At 37.5% G+C, this 14,336-nt stretch overlaps 1 long non-coding RNA gene across 1 annotated transcript in view; it reads left to right on the top strand.

Moving 5' to 3' along the window:
* The window catches only part of LOC116153591 (uncharacterized), an 87,675-nt gene extending 74,019 nt beyond the window's left edge, over positions 1–13,656 (top strand). Inside the window, exons 3-5 of the long non-coding RNA XR_004137453.2 lie at positions 5,339–5,446; positions 7,933–8,048; positions 13,439–13,656. This is a non-coding gene — a long non-coding RNA (uncharacterized LOC116153591). The remainder of the gene's footprint in view (positions 1–5,338; positions 5,447–7,932; positions 8,049–13,438) is intronic.
* The last annotated feature ends 680 nt before the right edge of the window (positions 13,657–14,336 follow it).

Consider the following 14,336-nt stretch of genomic DNA (forward strand, 5'->3'; position numbering starts at 1 on the left):
AAACATGTTAAGTAGGGACATAGAAGATACAAAAGGACCCAAATTAAAATTCTGGACCTGAAAGCCATAATATCTGGAATGAAAAACTACTCTTGATGTACCTCACAGCTGATGAGACACTGCTGAAGAAAAGATAAGTGCATTTGAAGACATGGTCATAGATACTATCTAAAATGAGACACAGAGAAAAAGCCAAAAGAAAATAAAAAGGAACAGAAAATGAATGAGCTGTGAGACAACTTTAAAGGATTTAATATATGTATAATTGAAGTCCTCAAAAGAGAGGATTTGGGACAGAAGTGTTTTAAAATAATGAATGAATGAAGATATTAAAGAATCAAATGACATCAAAGATATCAAATGAAGAATGGAGATATCAAAATGAGGAAGAATGAAGATTATCAAGTACAAAGATGTGGATCAAATGGGGCTTTTATACACTGCTGATGGGAATGTGAAATGGAACAGCCAGTTTGGAAAACAGTTTGATAGTTTCTTACATCATTCAGTATACACCTACCAGGTGACTCTGCTATTTCATTCCTAGGTACTTACCCAAGAGTGGTGAAAAGATAGGTCCACACAAAAGCTAGGTCATGGATGTTCATAGAAGCTTTATTTGTAACAGGCTCAAACTGGAAACAACCTGCCTGTTTATCAGGAGGTGAACGGGTAAACCAGATGTTGTAAGACATATAATGAAGTGCTACTCGGCAATGAAAATGGATGGACTTCTTGTACCTGCAACAACAAGAGTCAGCATTCAGACAAGAGGCAAGGCTAGCAGGCTTGAGGCTCCTATCCTTGAAAAGACCTGCTTAAATGGATGGTCTTTGTTTGGCTTCTGGGAACTTGGATTTTGAGAGGGTTTCCACCATTCCCAGGATTGTTAAAAAGTGACTCAGTGTACCTAAACTCTTTGTGCAAACAACATAGTTTATACTAAACACGTGCCTTCTTGTGAGAATCTAGAACATTGGCTCAAACCAGACAGAGGCTGCCTACCTGAGCAGCCCCCCAGCAAAAGCTTCAGTCTCTGAATGTCTCATAAGCTTCCCTGGTAGATAACCGTACATGTGTGTTGTCGTAACTTGCTGCTGGTTGATTTAATTGTGCCCTGTGTGACTTCACTGGGAGGAGACTCTTGGAAGTTTGTGTCTGGTTTCCTCTGGACTTCGTCTCATGTCCCTTTCCCTTGGCTGATTATACTTTGTATGCTTTTTCCTGCGATAAATCATAGCCACCATCATGACTATATGAATTCTGTGAGTTCGCCTAGCAAATCATCAAACCTAAGGGTGGTGGTGGTGTTGGGACTCCTGACACAATAAATCTCGAATATATTATACTGAGTGAGGTAAGGTAGACTTTTCCTCCTCAAACAAAAGAGTACATACCATATCTATCTATGTATCTATATAATTTATAAATAATAAAAACTAATCTATAGTGACAAAATCAGTTGTTTCTTGGGATGTTAGCGGGGTGATATTGGGAAAAGCAGAAGGAAAGAAGTAGAGAAAGGAGCACAAGAGAACTTGGGGGGTGATGGACATGTTTATTTTCTGAATTATGGAGATGGTTCAACAAATGTGTACATATCTTAAAACTTATCATATTGTGCAGCTTAAATATGTGTAGTTTGTCATGGGTCAGTTTTACCTGAAGGAAGCTGTTCTTTAAAAAAAAAGTACATAGCACTTTCTGTGTAACGTGGAACGTGTTCAGCACTTTCTGGGGATTGTGTTATTTATTTTTCTTAAAACCTCATGAGGTAAGCACTAGTTTTATTTTCAGGAGGCTGCATGTTACATAAGCAAAGTAACCACAGCACTCAAAGTCAGAGAAAGAGCCAGGACCTCCTCCTAAGACTTGCAGAATTCCAAAGCATATTCTGCATTCACTGTTTTATATTTCATGGATGAATAACTGAGGCACTAATTTTGGTAATTATTTAAAAATTTCCCTGCTCTGAAGGATCTTCCATTGGCACTTCAGCTTGGAGATCACAGGGTATCCTTAGTTCAAATTTGTGTCCTCTGACTCTTTGGCCTTTTAAACATTAAGGCCCTTTCACGATGGCCTTAGGCCTTCGGGACAGCAGAGGCCAAAGGTGCCTGTTTCAGAATTCACTTACATAATCTCCTGGTTTGCATTTACTAAAAGTTCCCTACGTCATCTTCCTGTCCCTTCTACCCTTGGTTCTGTGCTTCAAGACTTAATTTCTGCTTGAGATTTCCTGTTGAGTTACAGATTCATTTTGGTCTCTTTGTCCTTAGCTCATTAACTCCGGCTTTCTCCACCTTGTATTTTAACTGTTGGATCCATGGGATCCTTAGCATGAGAGAACCCACTGCTCTGGGCAAGAGACCCTCTTTCCAGCCCCACATGAGTCCCATAGCTCAAGCTAAACTCCTGTCTCTAGAGAAGAAAAATCAAGACACGGAGGTCAGTAAATCAGATAAACTTTCAAAGATTAAGCTAAAATTAAAAAAGAATAAAAAAAGAATGTCTGCTCTTGTGTTTTGATGTGTGTTTACCTTATTGCTGTTTGGAGCTCTGCCGCACATCATCTGCCTTTGTTACATTTGTCATATAAATCAGTTAGAGGCAATTATGAAACTGCCAACTCCACCCTTTTATTCAGCAAGGCTGTCTAATTCTGCAGCTATTAATAACCTTCTTATCTCTCTTAGTTTATCTGCTTCTTTTCTAGCATTTGATCACTGGAACTGGTGTGGCTTGTCAGTTGCAGATAGAGGATGTTAGGAAATTAAACAATATTAGTTGCACCTGAAGTCTGAAGTTACAGGGAATTATTTTCATGGTGGTGCCTGGTATGTTGTACCATAAATTATGTGAGGTGCTTTCAAATGGACAAAAAAGATCATTTTCTTAGAGTGTGGACATGAATGTTATCACCGGATTGTGTCAGAAATGGTTCACTGGTATAGGAGATAGTGTAATGACCAAAAATTTCATGTCATGTTATAGACTTGCAGTCTGGCCAGGAATCAGACAGTTCACATTTAATTCATCTTTCTCACATCTAGTAATACTAAGGAGTAATAGTGCAAATAAATTCTTACTTCAATAGCATTTGGAATTTTAAATTGGCATCTGAAATTGTGCTTCCAAAAGCCTCATTTCTGTGGAGCCAGAGAGTCTATATGTCAAGGTCAAGTGCTAAGTGTGTGCTTAATACCTGGGCTGCTAGTCTCTGCCCCATGATAATTCTTCATTTAATGGATACAAAAGAGGAAGAGAGGGGTGCGATTTCATGACAGCTTGTAGGAGAAAGAAAAAAAATCCTTGAATTTTATGATAATTTAGTTTAATGATCAGGCCAAACTCTCTGTCAGGAAATTTCTTTCTTTTCTTTTCTTTTTTCTTTTTTTTTTTTAGGGAAAGATTGGAGACTTGACCTCTTGATCACTCAGCATAGCAAGAGAATTCAAACAGGGTCCGTGAAATTTTTCTTAATTCTACTTGCATGTGGATAATCCACCTTAGATACTTTAAAAAAAATAAAGTAATATGTAAATCAATCAATCCATATATAAAATCAGAAATTTACTTAATTTCTCAAGCCCCCAGCATTCTCCTCTGTGTAGTGGACGGAAATAAGCGGGGAGAGGGACCAAATGATACATGGTACGTAACCAAATTTAACGCCGCTTGTGATTTTGTCCTAATTTGTTTCAGCAGGGAAGTTATAGAGACCAAGTCAAACTGACTTAAGCAAAGAGTAAACTTGGCTCATTTACCTTTAAAGTTCATGGGTAGATTTTTGTCAATCAGAGCTGGATCGAAGGGCTTAAATGATGCCTTTAGATTTGTTTCTCTCCTTCTCTATCGTTTATTTATGCTTTGTCCTACGTGGGATCCACTCTTAAGCATTCTTTTTCTAGAAGGTGGCTCCTGGAAACTCCACGTTTAAGTTCTGACAGCTCTCAATCCAATTGAAAGAGCTTCTTTTTTTTCCCAAAGAGTTCTCCAAAAATTTCGTCGGACTAACTTGTGTCTTAAGTCCATTCTTGAACAAGTGATGATAGAGCTTCAGTACTCTGGTTAGAAGGCTTGGAACATATATTTATGTCAGGAACTAGGGTGGAGTAAACCATTTAAACCATACAGACTAAAAGTAGTGGGGAAATGTTCCCCAAAGGAAAATGTGGATTTTTTTTTTCTAAAAGAGGGAATAGATCTTGGGGAAGAAATAATAATAGCTGATGATTATATAGTGCTTACTTGATGGCAGGCACTAAATGATCTGACTGTCTTAGGTATACTAAATTACTTAATCATGAAAGCAGCCAGCTTTACAGATGAGCAAATTGAAGGACAGAGAAGTTAAGTAACTTGCCCAAGGTCATACAGCTAGTAAAGGGCAGAGTCAGGGTTCAGGTGCAGGCAGTCTGGCACTGGCGTTCATGCTCTCTAAATCACGAGGGAACACTGCCTCTCGGAATTAAGAAAACATTTACTTCCACTCAGGCTCTGGAATTACAGCTATTAATTTTTGCCTCTTTTGCTTATAAGCCATTAGACACGTGTAAGACATTGATTTTATTCCTCATCTGCAAAATAGTGGTGGTAATATTACCTGGAAGATTAAATATATTGCTCGCACATAGTAGGCACTTGACAATTGGTAACTAAAAAGACAATCACACTGACATGCCCTGGGGCATGAAAAAAATCTCTAACCCTCTGAATTCCTAAAACACATTCATCATGAAACGTAAAAGAGTATTTTCTTCTCTGCTGACCAAGAAAATGGTTAACAAGTAGATCTTAATACTTACTCTCTTCTGCCTGATTTACATTTTAGAGATTGCCTCATCGCTGATTTTACCTTAAATGCAGAGGTGTGACTAAATAATTCTGTCTTGCAGCATAAATTAAGAAAACGAATGTACTTGGAATTACACTCCCCCTAGTCTTTTTTCTCTTCCTCCTCCTTATCAACATAGAATACCATTTACTGAGCACCTACACACGGTGTGTGGTGCATCATTCTGTTCTCTCTCATTTTCCTGGCTTTTCCTAAAATGCCTTTGATTACAGAAAGGAAATAAGTCATTGAAAAGCATGACATTTCTTTTCAGTAAATAAGTAGGGGTTTATATAACTCGAGAAAAGAGATAGTATAAATATGTATTTTAGTAATATTTTATCACAAACATTGGTGACAAGGAGTTTCCCAAACAGGAACCGTATGTTCAAAATAGTGAGACAAATCTGTTAAATTTTGGAAGAAAAAGGCAACTATTGTTTGTTTTTCTGTTTCTTGGGCTACCTATCAAAATATGGGTTTTTTTTTTTCTTCCATCAGGTATCATCTGGCTTTTCTCCTAAAAGAGAATTTTACCAACTCCTTTAAGGAATAAAAATGACAATAAAAAACATTATGGCATATTTCAGAGTCTGTTTGTGTGAACAGGTAAGTAATATAGTTTCTGATAAAATACTGGGAAACCAGAAGATGGAACTCACTTCTTCTTTGATTAGGAGGTTGTTTGGGAAATAATATTTAGCTGAGAACGTGGAGGACACTGAGGGGAGGTTGACCTTTTCACATGAAATGTCAGGAATAACCCAGAACATATTGCTTAATTTTTCTGATTATGTCATCAAAACTAAAAATCACTTTGCCTGGCATCTGGTAATCCATGAAACTTGCTAAAGTAGACTTTCCATTTGAGTTTCTTTGCCCCTCATATTCTCTGAAGTGTTGTACAGAAAGAAGCAGTATCAGTGTTTGAGGCAGATTTTGGCTCCAATACTGGATCCCAGTGTGTGTGTGACATTGGGAAAGTTATCTAGGAGGCAAGTCAGTTCTCCAGATGATCTGTCAAACAAATAACCAGTTTTTGCCAAATTTACGTAAATGTTTGTAAGGTTTACAAGAATATGAATTACACTAAAGTTGATAGGCTGAGAAAATGGTCAAAGGATTTTTAAAATAAATTTTTTAAAAGAAATGCTATTTTCCAACCAACATTGGAAACTTTTTTCATGCATTTTAGATTGGTTTCCGCTCCTTCTTTTGGATTTGAATTTGGATGCTTTTGAGTGTTATTTTGTACTTTTTTAAACTTTAAGCATTTTTAATATCCTGTTGCCAACATATGAACTTTCCGTTTGTATCTGTAGTCATTTAAAATTTAAATTTAAATTCAAAAGCATGTGAAATAGTCAGAATTTTATATTAAATTGAATTTTAATTTTAAATTGAATTTCAGCTTAAAATGGAATTAAATCTTTATTTTAGATTGAGTCCAATTTTCAGTTATTTAAAGTAGATTTAATTACATTAAGTATTTAAATTAAATTGAGAGTTTAAACTTAAATCCAAAAGCATCTTGAAGAAATAAAAATAACCTAAAGAAATCTCATCGCCTAGGAAATGCAGAAACTCTGTTTGCTGATAAGAAATAATTGGGATAGGCCAATTGAAATACCAAACATAAAAGGATTAAAAAGTTCAGAGTGTAAAGGAAGTGGGACTGTTCAGAATATTTTGCTATGGTTGGTCATAATATGGTTAGTACCTCAAATACCTTGACCATGACCCAGAAAATGTGAAAGAAGAATTTTAGAAATAGACTTAAAAATGCTAAAATTGCTAAAATCTGATAAAACAGAAATAATGTTAACATGAAGTTTAGAAACCAGTAGAAACAGAAATTTCCCATAATAAATGCTGACATTTCTGTTTTGCTAGAAAAATTTTATTAGCAGAAGTCAAAATTCAGCCTTCCTTGTAAGCTTTTAAAATATTCTGCTTGATTTTCAGTTTCCTCATCTATTCAAACCATAAAAATCATTTTTATTAGACTGGCGAACTTGATAGATAGAACAAATTAGATTTTAGGAAGCTGAATTTTACTGAATTAATTTGAAGGACATTAACCTACTGCCAGTTGCTAACTTCTCTAAGCCTCAGTTTCCACATTTGTAAAATGAGAGCGACCTTCCCCCTTTGTTCTCTCATCTGTATTTTTCTGATACTATTTATGTGCTTGGAGATTCAAGTATCTTGTTTCGTCTCTCTATATATTCCCAGAGCCTGACATGTATGTAGTAATAATAATAATAATAGCTCATTTCAAGCCAGACATTGTGAAAATGTTTTACATACTTATTTCATTTAATTCTGACAAAAAGCCAGTGTGAAAAGTACTATTATCTCCTCACAATGATGAGGAAACAGATGCTCAAAGAAGTGACTTGTGTCATGAAAAAGAGGCACAGGTAGCAAATAATAGAGCTGAACTTCAAACACGAGTGGTATCACTCCATGTTTGCGGTACTGAATTCCTAAGGGTACCAAGAGGCCAACTCCCCCCCACCCCCCCACCCCTTTTTTTGGTATATGGTACAGTGCTGTGCTATTACATTTTCTGGTTCATTTTTTTCTCTTAGAACTAAATAAATGTTCAAATACAAGGCCTTCCAATGAGGCTAATATGGCATGTATTGCAGACCCTTCTTTCAGCGCATATGTGGACTGTGTTCTGAGGATGAGAGGGAGAAGGAAGGTGGGATGGGCCATGCGACCAAATGGTTTAATTAAAAGGGAGAAGGGAATGAAAAAACACCTACAAGGGACTACAGACTATAAACTACTACTGCTACAAACTACCCACATGTGCTTATGCTTTGACCCACAGTGAGGTTAGTGTAGATTATTCTGAATTCAAGAGAATTTCTGGGTCATTTCTCCTCATTACTTCTCACTAGCTTCTGTGGAATGACATTAAGTAGATTTGTTGAAGATGTATAAGGTGCTAGAAACACAGACGCCCCCCTCTCTCTCTTGTTTGTTCTTTTTAAAAAATTCTTGACATTTTGTTGTTTTACATTTATATATGTATTTTTATTGAAATACAGATAGTTTACAATGTTGTGTCAATTTGTTTGTAGGACGTTTTTGATGCCTTTGCCATCTGCAGCTTACTGCTATGAATGTGGTGACTTACACTCTGAAAATTAACAGAGAACATCTGTGATCCGTTTCTAGGCTGAAAGCCTCACCTGATGTAAGATGTTAGCTGGTCCATTGAAAAGGCCTTGTTTATTCATCCATCTCAAACATTTAATGTGCTCTTACTATGTTTCAGACTGCGGGCATTAGAGCTGCAGAGATGAAAACGATATTGTTCCTGCCGTGTGGAGTTAATAATCTAAAGGAAAGACAGGAAATTATGATGGGTACAATGTAAGAGATACAAGGAAAAGATAATTTCCAAATTACTGAGGACTTAATTTGTGCTAGACGTTGTCCCAGCATTTTGTCTATTATGTAATTTTATTCTTACAGAATCCTGTAAGGTAGTTACTCTCACTGTGCTGAATTAAGATGAGAAAACCAGGACCCAGAGATTTTAAATAACTTGTCAAGTTCAGAAAGGTAGCAAAGAGATGAACCTATAATTGAATCCAGATAACTTAGTACCAAAGTCAGGATACGTGAAACACTATGCAATATTACCTACTGTAAGGAGTACAAATGGGGGCTCCAATAGAAATGTAAACATGTTCTCATTGTATTCAAGTTATAGTACAGGCTGGGGACTTAAATTTCTGCCTCTGGGAAAAGAAATACAAAGTTAAATAAGCATATTTCAATTGAGACGACAACACACAGTGCTTAAGAGCTGGATTACTGGGTTGAATCTGGTCTCATCTACTTACTGTTAGCTGTGCAACCTAGGACAAGGTATTTAATCCCACTGAGGCTTAGCTTCCTCATCTGTACAATGGGATAATGTTAGTGTATAACTCATAGTCGATCTAAGAAATGAAAAATTTTATTCATGCCAACCTGAGGATTATAACTTGGGAGACAGTCTTTCAGAAAGCTCTGAGGACTGTTCCTCCCATTAGAGGCCAAAGCACAGTTTATATGTTTTTGAGACAAAGGGTTATACAACAAATGACTTTTCTTGCTCTAGTCTCATGAGGCCACTACAGTATTTCAGAACTAGCACTTGTGAATTTGTTCTCAACCATCGTTGCTGTGGACCTAGGGAAAATCAAGACAGCTGCCTAGTGGTCAGGAAGCTCGCAGGTCATAAATCTGATAAGCTAAGACGGTAGCCAGTGTAATTTGATGGGGCAGGTATGGGAAGGTTTTTTTTCAAATTTGGAGTGTAAAACATTGTGTAAATGTCATGCTTATTATGAAGAGCAGGTTGGTCCAATTAACTGACCCCCAAATAGATTCTATCTTAGATATGTTGTAAAAGTAGGGTGGTCGGTTGGTATTCATGGAAAAGTAACTGATTTCCTAGTGGAAAGTGAGGATTTAAAAATTGCTTTTTGGTTTTTTTTTTCTTTCTTTTTTGTCTGTGGGTCTTCTGCCTTCTCAAAATGTGGCCTGCCTTTAGAGGCATACATAGTTGGGTCAGTCATCAGTATGGATGTCTTTCTGTTTCTTTGTTTTCTGAAAACTCTCCTTTGATCTCTTTCTCATTTCTCTTATTTGAAAAAAAAATCGTATCTTGTAAGGAACCTCCTTTGCCCCATACATACTAGTTTCATTTATTCTGTTAAATATGCTATAACTATACCTTCATTTTTCTAAGTCATACTTCTGGACATATATTTACCAAAAGTAAAACACAGTAAAATGCTGTGATTAGTGGTTTGTAATTGATGTTGGTTCTCTGCCCAGAACCTGATTAAAGTTCTTATTGTCTAAGGGAGGTGAGGAGAGGAAACTGTGTAGAAAAAGATGGGGAGAGTTCAGGTGAAGAAATAGGAGGGACATTTTTTTCTTGGAAATTATGAAGGCTGGGTCCTCATATTTCCGGTGTTCTCCCATCTGTACCTGGATTCGGGTCAAAAAGGCACAAGGCGATGCCTGTAATTATTGTTGCCGTCCTGGAAATCTCAGCCAGTCAGAGGAGCCAGAGTCAATATTTAAGGCAGAGCAGATAACTATGAGGTATATCCAAGCCACAGTCATGGGACTACATGCATTTGGATTACACATCCCACAGCTCTCAGCTAGCAAACTGTGTGGGCATTTTGTTAATCTTGCAATAATGTGACCAGGCATTTTTTTTTAAAGGGAACAGTTGGACTCACACCACTCTTTGGAAGGATTTTATGCTACTTCACTCCTGCTATATGCCAGGCACTGTTCTATGTGCTACAGATACCCACTGGTGAATTAGCCAGTCCTAAACCATTCCTTTTACTGCTCAGTTTAGTGGAAAAAGAAAGTGCCTCTCTCCCCTTGATTTTTTTTCCTGTATTTCCAATCGAGAAGAACAAAAACATTTACTCATTATCACAATTAATTTTGTCTGAATTTTAGTAATCAGCCAGGCATAAAACCCTAATATTTGGATGGGGTGATCTAACAGTAATAACAACTATAACAAAATACATACAGAATTTTGGTATTTATAACACATTTTCACCTATATGATCACTTTTAACCTCATTGAGCCCCTGAATTCTCATCTGGAAAATAAGGCCTAAAAACATCTATCTTGCGTGAATGGATGGAGATAGACAGCCAGCCTAGGGTCATGCCTGCCAATTGTGAAGGCCTGTGTTTTATTAGATACTGAACCTGAAACTTAGAGAGGAAATGTGAATTGTCCACGGTTGGATATAATAAAGTCAAAAGAAAAAAGTGGGACTTCAAATACAATCTTTGGACTAAGGCCTATGATTTTCCCATTATATGTCACTTGTTGCTTAATTGACCCATCAATTAATCAGGAGCCAGGAGGATCCCCTCAGAACTTCTCCAGACATAGTGTTCCAGGAAAGTTGACCACATTTTACTTTTTTTGGCAGCCTATATAATAATAGTGCAACCAAATAGGAAAGAAAGTAAGAGGAGAGACAGGGACCATTACTTTTCGAGTAATAATAAAATTCATCCACAAGCTGACCGCCGTGAAATAATCAATTTCGTTCACATCCTTCTAATCAATATTTTAGAACGTGTTAAATTTTCAGGCTGTTCTTTTCTTGAGCCCTAGTCACAGGGAGCTGGTTTTGCCTTTGTTCTATAGAATATCAGAGCAGGAACTGACCTTTGAGGCTGCCTAGTCAGACCCCTTAGTATGCAGATGAGGAAGTCACAGGTAGAAAGATGTCTCTATAGACTAAGGCAAAATCCTAAACGGGGAACAGTTAGTGACTTTAAATTGTTTTCTACATGTAATTATTTGCTTACAAAATGAACACTCTGTGGCTTGGCAGTAGGATGATAATTGAACATTTGCCTGAGTTTAAACTTAGACAAGACTTTGGTGTGTTACATTATTTAGGCCCAGCAGAGCCTTTGCTGGACCTGATATTTGGTAGGCTCTCAAAAATTTTTGCTGGGTGAATGAATAAAGCATATATGACTTGTGTATATACTTTGGAAATAGTAAGTACAATTTATTAATCTATGACCATTATCCTCATATTTAGTCACATCATCATCATCAGTGAAGCTTTATTAAATGCATCCCATATACAATTGTAATAGGAATGGGGAAAAAAGGACGTTGTGTAGAGATACCGATCATTTGAAACTGATTAGTGTAATGTTTAAGGTTGGCATGTGTGTGTGTGCTTGTGTGTGTTCACTGGGGAAGGAGGTAGTGGTGGGTCTTATGAAAGAGAGAGAGGAGTACAAGACATTAACATTTGTGAGTATGGTTGTGACATAAACTGATAAAGGAAATAGAAATATAGTGATTAATACTGCACAGTCTGTCCCTATTGTTTATCGAAAATAAGTTGCCCCCATGTAGGAGTCCAGTTAGAGGTGAAGGTGAGGTCATCAAAAAATGTTGACTAGTTTATTTAGTAAAATGAAAAAAAAAACGTAGTCACTGAAAAATGTGCTGGACTGGTCACCATTTTCTGAATGTCAGCAACATAGAATCAGTAGAATAATAGCTAACATGCATTGAAAACTCACTATCTTCCATTCGTGCATATAAGCACTTTACCTATATTCAGTGACTTAATTCTCATCTCAGCCCTAAGAGGTGGGTGATAATATCATCCCCATTTTACAGATGAGGAAAATGGAGCTTAGAGAGATTAAATGAATTGCTCAAGTTCACTCAGCTATTTGTGTGATGGATCCAGGTTTTGAACTCAGACCGTCTTGATTCCAGGGTCTATTCTTAGGCACTTTGTTGTACTACCTACTAGAAGCTTTGCTGTGGAAGGGAATTTGGGGATCCTGGAGCATAACAAGCCTCACTTTACAAGTGAGAAACCCATGGCCTGGAGAAGTTCAATGGTTTGCCCGGGGTCACAATTATTTTGTGACAGAGCCTGAACCGTGACAGTTTGTGCTCTTGTGTGCAAGGCTGAGTTAATTGGAGACAGTTATGGGGACATTAGCCCTCAGGCACCATGTGCTTTCACTCTTGCTGCCATTCACAAACCAACCTTGAAAAGCTGGAGAAACGGGGTAGCCCAAAAAATTTTCAAACTTTCTTTCCTTATGCGAGACACTTAAGTTATTCTGTGAATGAAAAAAATCATTCTTGCTTGCTCTGGTTGAGGGACAGTTTCCTTTGAGGAATGCACAGCATCAGTTCATTGGCTACTCTGGTTTCTCTGTGTGAGAAAAAACAACCCCAAAGAAAAACTGAGTCGCGGCTCCATGCCAGGGGAATTAATGAAAGATGCAGGGGCTTGAATAGGCAGTCTTATTTCTCTTTTCTCCCGGACAACACCCTCCACCTCTTGACCCTCCCAAAGACTGTCTGTCCACAGTATTCCCGGGAAAGAGATTCTGCAACTTTCCTCTTCATTGCTGACAAAATAATAAGAAAGGCGACAAGAGCAGATCTGGTACCATTTCATCCTTCCAACTAGAAAACTTCCTCTGGCAGATGTCTTAAGGCTAAACGGGACAGGCACATCCAAGAGAATTTGGCTAACCTGAAATGTCATATTTCATGAGGAGTTCAATAGAGCAACTTATCACAATTGACCCTATCAGAGAAGGACCAACCATCCTCAGTAGACCCGGGGTTGTGAAATGCCACCACATTTGGCCATAAAATTTATCATGTCAGCAGATCTACAGTCAACACTATGCTCTGTGAAATATGGCAGTGCTGCTGGGACATTTGTCTTTGTTGGGCCAGTCAGATTTGCCTTGCATTTCCACTTAGTCCACATTCATACCCCAGCACCATCTATAATGACAATCTGCTTGGAAACACGACTCGCAGCTCCGATGAGCTAGGACGGGTAGAATGAAAAGCTTGTACAATGCACGTATTTTGGGGGCATGCCGTTAAAATGCTGAAAAATTTTCCAGTGACTCCTTTTTCTCAGATAATTATTTTAAGAAAAGTAACACATTAAGAGGGAACTGAGGCTCTTGACAAATTAACACCATTGGAGACACATATGTTTAACTTTTTTTCATTTTCTCATTTCACAGAAAAGAAGCAGAGGGACAGGCATAGTGAAACTGCGTCTCGTTTCTGAGGCCCTCCTTGGGCAGAACTGTGCGGGTGACAAGGCTGGGTATCAAAGTTGCTGCCTCCTGACTGTCTGTCCTCGAACTCTGGTGTGCTGCTTCTGTTTCTGGTGTTATTGGAATCTCTCCCTTATCTACCTTTTCCTAAACTCTGCACAATGCACATTTATTGTTCCCACTAGGAGATGGATATGGTTTCATATCTTCTAAATTTTTTTATTATAACAAATATAAAATTATTAAATTATAAGAATTTTGGCGTTTCAGTTCTTAGTTTCACCTTGGTAATAATAGTGATCAGAGGGTCTATCAGTTTACCCCCGAGTATAGCAGATTACACGTTAGAAATAGCTTAAGGGAACGCTCAGACTTGGGTGTTATGAATTTTAGGTTTGTGTCTGATCTCTTTGATTTGTGCTGATTGACCTTTGGCAAGTCCAGAAACCTCTGAGAATCTTAGATCTGTGGAAGCTTTGGGTAAATATAAGCAATTCTTTCTCACGATTGGTGTGCCGATTAAATAGAAATACACACACACACACACACACACACACACACACACACACACACTTTCATAAATTGAAGACAAATAAGATGACTTTTCTTTGTTGTAAAGCCAGCAGAAAAAAAGAAACAACCACTGGATTTGGAGTCAGAATTTGTGTGTTAGGATTCTAGATTCCCAATTACTTGCTGTGTAATCTCAGGCAAATCCTTTAGTTGCTCTGAGTCTCAATCTTTCATCTATTAAAATAATGGGAATAACTCATAAAGATATAATAAGATAGATGTGATATCCTTTAGGAATTCTAAGGGTAGTATGCAAATGTTTATTAATTTACACCTCATCTTGTTACAA

The sequence above is a fragment of the Camelus dromedarius genome, chromosome 5 (assembly GCF_036321535.1).
Source record: "Camelus dromedarius isolate mCamDro1 chromosome 5, mCamDro1.pat, whole genome shotgun sequence".
In the NCBI taxonomy this organism is placed as follows: Eukaryota; Metazoa; Chordata; class Mammalia; order Artiodactyla; family Camelidae; genus Camelus; species Camelus dromedarius.